The sequence below is a fragment of the Pongo pygmaeus genome, chromosome 12, assembly GCF_028885625.2.
Source record: "Pongo pygmaeus isolate AG05252 chromosome 12, NHGRI_mPonPyg2-v2.0_pri, whole genome shotgun sequence".
Taxonomy (NCBI): domain Eukaryota; kingdom Metazoa; phylum Chordata; class Mammalia; order Primates; family Hominidae; genus Pongo; species Pongo pygmaeus.
Genome location: NC_072385.2, coordinates 58720128 through 58729531, shown reverse-complemented (window position 1 = coordinate 58729531; position 9404 = coordinate 58720128). Strand labels below are relative to the sequence as shown.

The following is a 9404-nucleotide window of genomic DNA, read 5'->3' as shown; positions in this document are numbered from 1 at the left end:
AAGAGCCTTATATATTGATTAAAAGTAATTTCCTTCTTTTGTATCAAGTCAATGGAAAGAGACTCACATTTAGGCACACCAGGCAAAATGAGTGAAGCATTCAGGCTGAGGAGGCAAGTTTAAAAAATTAAACTGGCTGGCCGGGCGCGGTGGCTCATGCATGTAATCCCAGCACTTTCGGAGGCCGAGGTGGGTGGATCATGAGGTCGGGAGTTCAAGACCAGCCTGACCAACATGGTGAAACCCCGTATCTACTAAAAATACAAAAATTAGCCGGGTGTGGTAGTGTGTGCCTGTAATCCCAGCTACTCAGGAGGCTGAGGCAGGAGAATCGCTTGAACCCGAAAGGTGGAGGTTGAGCCAAGATTGCGCCACTGCACTCTAGCCTGGGCAACAGCCTGGGCAACTCCATCTCAAAAAAAAAAAAAAAAAATTAGACTGGCTGTATACATCTCCTCTGTAATATTAAATGCTAGCAAGAGATAAAAGCATAATTGTTTGCCAATGATATTATTATCCACCTGGAATATGTAACAGAAGCAGCAGAAAAAATTTCCAGAATTAATAAGCAAGTTCATTATCATGATCAGTTTAAAACTAATATTTGAAAGCAACAATTTTCTTATTTCCTAGCAATAAAAGTTTACTTGGGTGCTGGGAGACTGAATGACACCTTTGATAGACTCATGGAGCATGGACGCAGGCGAAGGAAGCCTGATAAGCCCTCCTCTCTTTAGACCGAGATATCTGCACCCTAGGAGTAACTTTGAACCAGAAATAAATAGACCTTCAGAGGCGGTGCAACTCAGCTTTACTTATCTAGTCTCTGAAGCTGGATTAAAGTGATCCCAGGGTATGAGAGTTTCCAGGCACATGGCAGAAGTAACATAAATTTGCCCTGGGAAAAAATATAATAGAAGTTTAATTCACCAGGAAGATATAACAACACTAAATATGTATGTATCTAATAATATTATTGTTTGAGCTAAGTAATAGCAAAAATACTGTATATCCAAACTTGAGGGATGCAGATAAAACTTTTCCTAGAGGAAAATATGTATATAAATATTAATATATATGGATAATATAACACTTATATATTGAATAATATGTAAATATATATTATATAAATTAACTTAATATATAAAAATACATAAATATATAAAATGTGTATATATATAAACAAGCTAAAGATGGGAGATATTAACTAGTAGTATCAAGATTTATTACAAAACTATAGCATATATAAACAAGCTAAAGATGGGAGAAATTAACTAGTAGTATCAAGATTTATTACAAAACTATAGCAATTAAGATTTTGTCAATTTTCTACTTCGCCCGCCCACAGACGTAGTTTCCTCCGCACGTGCGCACCTTCCCTCCTCCCCACCCGCAGGGTCCACGGCCACCATGGCGTATTAGGAGCAGCAGTGCCTGCGGCAGCATTGGCCTTTGCAGCGGCGGCAGCAGCACCAAGCTCTGCAGCGGCACCCCCGCAGCGGCTTAAGCCATGGTGCTTCTCAGGGCATTCACCAGCAGCGTTGCTATAACCGACAAAGGCACCTTCGAATTAAGCACATTTCTCGATTCCAGCAAAGCACCGCAACATGACCGAAATGAGCTTCCTGAGCAGCAAGGTGTTGGTGGGGGACTTGATGTCACTCTTCGACTAGTCAGGTTTGGGGGCTGAAGAAAGCCTAGGTCTCTTAGATGACTACCTGGAGGTGGCCAAGCACTTCAAACCTCATGGGTTCTCCAGCGACAAGGCTAAGGCGGGCACCTCCGAATGGCTGGCTGTGGATGGGTTGGTCAGTCCCTCCAACAACGGCAAGGAGGATGCCTTCTCCGGGACAGATTGGATGTTGGAGAAAATGGATTTGAAGGAGTTCGACTTTGATGCCCTGTTGGGTATAGATGACCTGGAAACCATGCCAGATGACCTTTTGACCATGTTGGATGACACTTGTGATCTCTTTGCCCCCCTAGTCCAGGAGACTAATAAGGAGCCCCCTGCAGACGGTGAACCCAATTGGCCATCTCCCAGAAAGTTTAACAAAACCCGACCAGGTTGCCCCCTTCACCTTCTTGCAACCTCTTCCCCTTTCCCCAGGGGTCCTGTCTTCCACTCCAGATCATTCCTTTAGTTTAGAGCTGGGCAGTGAAGTGGATATCACTGAAGGAGATAGGAAGCCAGACTCCACTGCTTACCTTGCCATGATCCCTCAGTGCATAAAGGAGGAAGACACCCCTTCAGATAATGATAGTGGCATCTGTATAAGCCCAGAGTCCTATCTGGGCTCTCCTCAGCATAGCCCCTCTACCAGGGGCTCTCCAAATAGGAACCTCCCATCTCCAGGTGTTCTCTGTGGGTCTGCCCGCCCCAAACCTTATGATCCTCCTGGAGAGAAGATGGTAGCAGCAAAAGTAAAGGGTGAGAAACTGGATAAGAAGTTGAAAAAAATGGAACAAAACAAGACAGCAGCCACTAGGTACCGCCAGAAGAAGAGGGCGGAGCAGGAGGCTCTCACTGGCGAGTGCAAAGAGCTGGAAAAGAAGAACGAGGCTCTAAAAGAGAGGGCGGATTCTCTGGCCAATGAGATCCAGTACCTGAAAGATTTGATAGAAGAGGTCCGAAAGGCAAGGGGGAAGAAAAGGGTCCTTGAGGGTAGTCAGGAGCGTCAATGTGCTTGTACATAGAGTCTCTGCTGTAGCTGTGTGTTCCAATAAATTATTTTGTAGGGAAAAAAAAAAGATTTTGTCATAGTGGTTTGAGGATGGACAAATTTATCAATGAATTAAAATAGTAAAACAGATATGTGAACAATTAATTATGTCAAAGGTGACACTATAGATCACAGGTGAAAGGAATGTCTTATCAATGAATGTGTGGGGATATTTAGATACCCATTTGGAAAAAAATAAAACGGCTTTTGCTTCATACATACACAAAAACAAAATGTAAATAAGTGATTCTTTTAAAGAAAAGGCAAAACAATAAAAGTCTTAGATGGTAATATAAAAGAATATCATCATGATCTCAGCATAAGGCAAGACTCCTCAAATAGAACATAAAAAGCACTAACCATAAAGAAAAAGACTGACATATACAACTGTCTTAGTCCATTTTGTGCTGCTATAACAGAATGACACAGACCAGGTAATTTATGAAAAACAGAAATTTATTCTCTCACAGTTCTGGAGGTTGAGAAGTCCAAGATCAAGTCACCAGCAGCTTGTGTGGGCCTTCTTATTGCCTTCCTACTGCATCCTTACACAGCAGAAGGCAGAAAGGGCAAGAGGCAAGAGAGAGTGAGTCTGCTCCCACCAACACTTTTTTTTTTTTTTTTCTTTTTGAGACGGGTCTCACTCTATCACCAAGGCTGGAGTGCAGTTGTGTGATCATGGCTCACTGCCACCTCTGCCTCTCAGGTTCAAGCAATCCTCCTACCTCAACTTCCTGAATAGCTGGGACTGCCAGTGCATGCCACCACACCCAGCTTATTATTTTTGTATTTTTTATTTTTTTGTTGAGACAGAGTTTCACCATGTTGCCCAGGCTGGTCTCGAACTCCTGAGATCAAGTGGTCTGTCTGCCTTGGCCTCCCAAAGTGCTGGGATTACAGGCATCAGCCATTGCCCGGGCTCCCACAAGCATTTTTTAAAGTGGCATTAATCTATTCATGAGGACAGAGTCTTTATGACCTAAACACTTCCCCAAAGATCCTACCTCCCAACACTGTTACATTGGGGATTAAGTTTCCAACATACGAACTTTGGTGAGGAGGAACAAAATCATTCAAACCGTAGCAATGACTATGTTAAAATAAAACCTTCTGTTCATCAAAAATAACATTAAGAAGTAAAAAAGAAGTCTGGGCTCGGTGGCTAATGCCTGTAATCTGAGTGCTTTGGGAGGCTGAGGCAGGTGGATCACTTTAGGTCAGGAGTTTGAGACCAGCCTGGCCAACATGGTGAAACCCTGTCTCTACTAAAAATACAAAAATTAGCCGGGTGTGATGGTGTGTGTCTATAATCCCAGCTACTTGAAAGGCTGAGGCAGGAGAATTGCTTGAACCCAGGAGGCAGAGGTTGCAGTGAGCTGAGATCACGCCATTGTACTTCAGCCTGGGTGACAAGAGAGAAACTCCATCTCAAAAAAAAAAAAAAGAAGTAAAAAAGAGAGCCATACAGGAAGAAGGCATGCAAAACATTTGGCAAACAAAGGGCTTTTGTCTACAATATGTAAAGGTCCAGAGCTCACAGGATCTTAGGTTATGTTTATATTTTACTTTGGTAGATAATGACAGTTTTCTGAAATGGTTATGCCAAGTTGTAACCTAAAATGCAATGGCTGGAGCCAAAGTTTCAGTGAATGCAGATGCTGAAAAAAAAAGCTGAGCTAAGTTAGCAATCTTGAGACAAGGGAAGAGCAGCTAGAGAAAACTGGAAAACACTGAGGTGGAAATGGTAGTGGCAAAGCGTAAGATAGAAATGAGGAAACTTACACAATAAAATGAAAATAAAGGTTAAAAAAGATTAAACAGAAAATGGTAGATGTAGAAAACAGTCAAAGGAGATCCAGCATAGGCATAATTGGCTTCCCTGGAAAAAAAAAGAAAATCAAAACAATGCAAAATAAAAAATATTTAAAATATAGTAGAAGACAGGTGATTTCTTATAAAGTTAGATGTGCACTTACCAAATGACCTAGTAATTCTACCCACTCCTAGGTATTCACCAAGATAAAACATATGTCCACACAAAGACTTATATATGGGCTGGGCACAGTGGCTCATGCTTGTAATTCCAGCACTTTGGGAGGCCAAGGTGGGCAGATCACGAGATCAGGAGTTCGAGACCAGCCTGGTTAACATGGTGAAACCCCATCTCTACTAAAAATACAAAAATTATCTGGGAGTGGTTGCACATGCCTGTAATCCCAGCTGCTCAGGAGGCTGAGACAGGAGAATTGCTTGAACCCAGGAGGTGGAGGTGGCAGTGAACTGAGATCGTGTCACTGCGCCCCAGCCTGGGCGACAGAGCAAGACTCCATCTCAAAAAAAAAAAAAAAAAAAAAAAAAAAAAAAGACATACATGAGCACTCATAAAAGTTTTAGGAATTTGACAAAAATGGTTCCATATCTCATTCAAAAGAATAGATTTTGAAATAATCAATAAGATTTAAAAAGTGATAATGAAAGAACTTTCACTATCAACATTTAAATAGTATTTTACAATTAAAGTTTTTAAAAATAAAATGTTATACTATTATAGAAATAGGCAAGCTGATCAGTAGAACAAAATAAATAGGCTGTAAACGTGTGTTTGTGTGTTTATAGCTAACAAGTGTGATGCTTAAATCAGTGGGAAAAATTATTAACTATTTAACATAGAGAGCTAGTATAATTATTAGTGCCACATGTCAGGAGCTAACGAAACTTCTTCAAAGGACCAGCTAGTAAATATTTTAGGCTTTGTGGGCCATACCGTCTCTGTTACAACCACTTAACTCTGCCATTTGTAGCATGAAAGCAGGTACAAATAACTATATTACATTCTAAGTAATTTTTAAAATTTCAAACCTCTGGTTTTAAACACTTGAAAATAATACACTGACAAATATCGTGGCTTGCTTTTATGTAACTGGCACCTGATAGAATTAAAATTGACCCAAAGAGATCACCAAAAATATATTTTACCTGACAAATTAATTAACATGGGTTAGGGTCAGGATGCAAGGCAAAGAAACAGAAGAGTGCTTTGGACAATGAGAATTAAATCACTGATCTCTCATTCTATACAGCAATTCTCCTGTCTTACAAACATGTCCTAGTGTCTCTCTCATCTTAAAAGCAAACAACAAAATCCTCTTTAGTCACTCTTTATCCCATTGGTATGTCCATTTCTACAAAGCATCATTGCCTGAAGTGTTCTTATGTATTAATATATATTTGTTAATTTATTATTTGCCTTTCTACTCTAGGAACTGTGATCCATGAGGGAAGGATTTTTCTTTCTTTCTTTTTTATTTTTATACTTTAAGTTCTAGGGTACATGTGCACAACGTGCAGGTTTGTTACATATGTATACATGTGCCATGTTGGTGTGCTGCACCCGTTAACTCGTCATTTACATTAGGTATATCTCCTAATGCTATCCTTCCCCCCCACTCCCACCCCATGACAGGCCCTGGTGTGTGATGTTCCCCACCCTGTGTCCAAGTGTTCTCATTGTTCAATTCCCACCCATGAGTGAGAACATGCGGTGTTTGGTTTTCTGTCCTTGCGATAGTTTGCTCAGAATTATGGTTTCCAGCTTCATCCATGTCCCTACAAAGGACATGAACTCATCCTTTTTTATGGCTGCATAGTATTCCATGGTGTATATGTGCCACATTTTCTTAATCCAGTCTATCATTGATGGACATTTGGGTTGGTTCCAAGTCTTTGCTATTGTGAATAGTGCCACAATAAATATATGTGTGCATGTGTCTTTATAGCAGCATGATTTATAAAGGATTTTTCTCTCTTCCTCACTGAAGGAGACATTTTCAATTTATATTCTGACCCATAGAAAATAGAAGGTTTCTAAATGAGCTTATTTTGTACCTGGCTGCCTAAAGAACTCTTCCTACCAATTCCTCCATTGAAGAATCACAAACAAGTGCCTTGTGAGGAGGCGCAGTTCTCAGGGATGCAGACCATAATCTCAGAGCTAGAATGTAAGGGTAAGAAAATATGAATGACCCTTTTGGGAAGGATTGCTAAAGAAGTAACATTCAATAGTTGGATATTTGATTGTTCTATCAATTGCAATCTGTCAGCTTTATGTTGAAGGCATACTCACATCTCTAGAAGAGCCAATGAACTTCCCTGTCAGACCTTGCCACACACACTTTGGAAGAGGAGAGGGAAGAACAAAAAGAAAGAGAAGAGGAGGAGGAAAAGAGGAGCTTTGAGAGAGTTCAAAGTCAGGGAGACAAGCGGGCTACAGTGGTAGAATCAGTAAAGGATTAAAATCTTTCCTGCGTTAGTTCCTTTTTCCTGTTGATATTTCTTGAGATTCTTTCTTTTGAGCCCTCCTGGCACTGGGTCCTCTTCCTCTAGGGCAGTTCACTTAATGAAAGGCACTCTGGCCGGGGGTAGGCCCTGGCCAGCTATGCTCTAGAATGTAGAAAAATATGCTATTAATTGAGCCAAGATTAAATTTATCCCAGGATTAAGTTCAGGCCTGGATGTATTCTAGGCTTTGGGCTAGAAGATCCAAAAGCTTCCTTATGGTTCATGTTTAGCCAGCTGAGCTCACAGTGTTTAGCAATCCATGTGAGGATTTGGGCCCAAAGTCCTGTAGTGACAAACACTTTACGTTTGCATATTTTTAAAGGAGCTCGTGGAAGAGATGAGTAGCCGACCATAACTTTGGGGGTTTGGTGTTATAGGAATTGCTCCCTCACTTGCTATGGGAAAAAATGAATACTATATGACCATAATAGTTTGCTGAAAATTGTCTCTGCTGTTCCTGCCAAAAATGGATGGAGAAGATTATTTGAGGGAAAAGAATAAGAAAATGGATCCCCTTGAAGAAATATGAGAGAAGGAAGCTAATCTTGGTGACAGAATAAGAGACACTCAAACTGATATTAAGAACACACAAGTAGTCCAGAGAGTGGAAAAACAGCTAAACTTATATGAAGGTGCTTGATACAAGGGTATGTCATGTTCTGAGGCCTGACCTTTCCTGAGAAGCTGACGGGCATGGCATTTATGATGGAAAAACAACCCTGGAGGCACAGAAAAGCTGATGGCCACAGACTGCAAAGGGATCAATTAGAGAGAAGAAAACTGCTCTCTGGCACAGAAAGAGTGTTTAGAAGAGAAATGGGCATCTTGGTGTTGCCGTAATTATCCCCTCTGTTTTCTGAGTCACCAATTTCTCATTCTATGCAGCAATTCTGTTGTTTTACAAACATGTCATAGTGTCTCATCTTAAAAACAAACAACAAAATCCTTTTTAGTCACTCTTTTTCCCATTGGTATGTCCATTTCTTCAAAACACTATTACCTCTTACGTATGTATTTGTTTGTTTATTGTTTGCCTTCCTGCTGTAGGAACTCTGATCCATGAAGGCAGGATCTTTTTTTTCTTCTTCACTGCTATTTTGTCCTGGAATACTATTTGGCACATAGCTGGGGCTCAATAAATATTTCTTGATTGAATGCAAGAAGTTGAGTGGCATGAAGATATGGGATATAGTCATCCAGGTAGAAACAGATTTCTTTAAAAGGTAATTGTAGATCCCAAGGACAGATACACTGGGCTGACCTCTGACCCTAGGGATAATAGAAATAGCAATTCCATAATTCAGTTGGTTATAGACCAGGAATGACAAACACATGGCGTGCATGTTGCCGCTTCCCCATTCTGCTTTCAGGACAGACATCATTAATCTATTACAGCACTTGTTCCTGAAGAGAGTGGTTACTGCCTCCCTGATTACTGAATCCATAGCACAAATGGAGGGATAAAATTTTGCATGGAAAGATAGGTTTTGGAGACTCTATCAATATGAAAGGCCTAGGTTCTTCTATAAATAATGTTGCTTGACCATTAATTCCAGAGTGTGACTATGGAAAAGGAGGAATAGTTGCATGGCTTTAGTTTTGTCTTTTCTAAACAACCCAAATGACACCACAGTTCAATCACCCCTCATGTACCGATCAAGGGGACCAATTGGAGAGCTCAGCATTTATCCAGGGACAGATGCCAAAATTCAGCCAAGAAAATCTGCCAAAAAAAAAAATAACATCCAAAAGCACAGGACAGACACATGCTCTACTGGCCATGACTGGGAGCTGTAACTCACCTTCTCAGAGAGCTCCAGGGAAGTGCCTGGACAGGATGCTGAGAATGAAAGAAAAGCATGGGTGAAACCAAAACAGGGGCAACTCTTACCCTATTTCTGAATATTTTTTATGGGGAAGGAGGCAAAGAGGATGAGGGTAACGGGGGATGTTGCCTTTTATTAAAGTGCGGGTGGAACGTATACTTGACTTGTAAAGTTGGGACTTACTACAACTAGCACAAAATCAATAAGAAAGGAGAGTCAACAACTATTTACAAAGCCTTCAATGGCCTGCATGGGGATCAGTGCCAAGAAACAGTCTTTCCCATGGCTCTGCCTCCTCTTTGACCCAAAGTACCACTCTTTATTATGCACCTGGCACACAAATTGCCTCCAGAACATGAGAACACTACTCATGGCCAGTGTGGGGAACTCAGGCCAAGACACAGCCTTCTGCCCAAGGAAGTGGTCTGAGGTAACTTTGCAGAATTCTTGTCAAGATAGTTAACATTGTCAAGCAAACAAACAAATAAAACCGCTGAGTAGAAGCCAATTCTCCATG

The 9404-nt window shown here is 40.9% G+C and overlaps 1 pseudogene; it reads left to right on the top strand.

Annotated features, from left to right (window-relative positions):
• The first annotated feature begins 1569 nt into the window (after positions 1-1569).
• On the top strand, positions 1570-2697 carry LOC129030006 (cyclic AMP-dependent transcription factor ATF-4-like; annotated as a pseudogene).
• The last annotated feature ends 6707 nt before the right edge of the window (positions 2698-9404 follow it).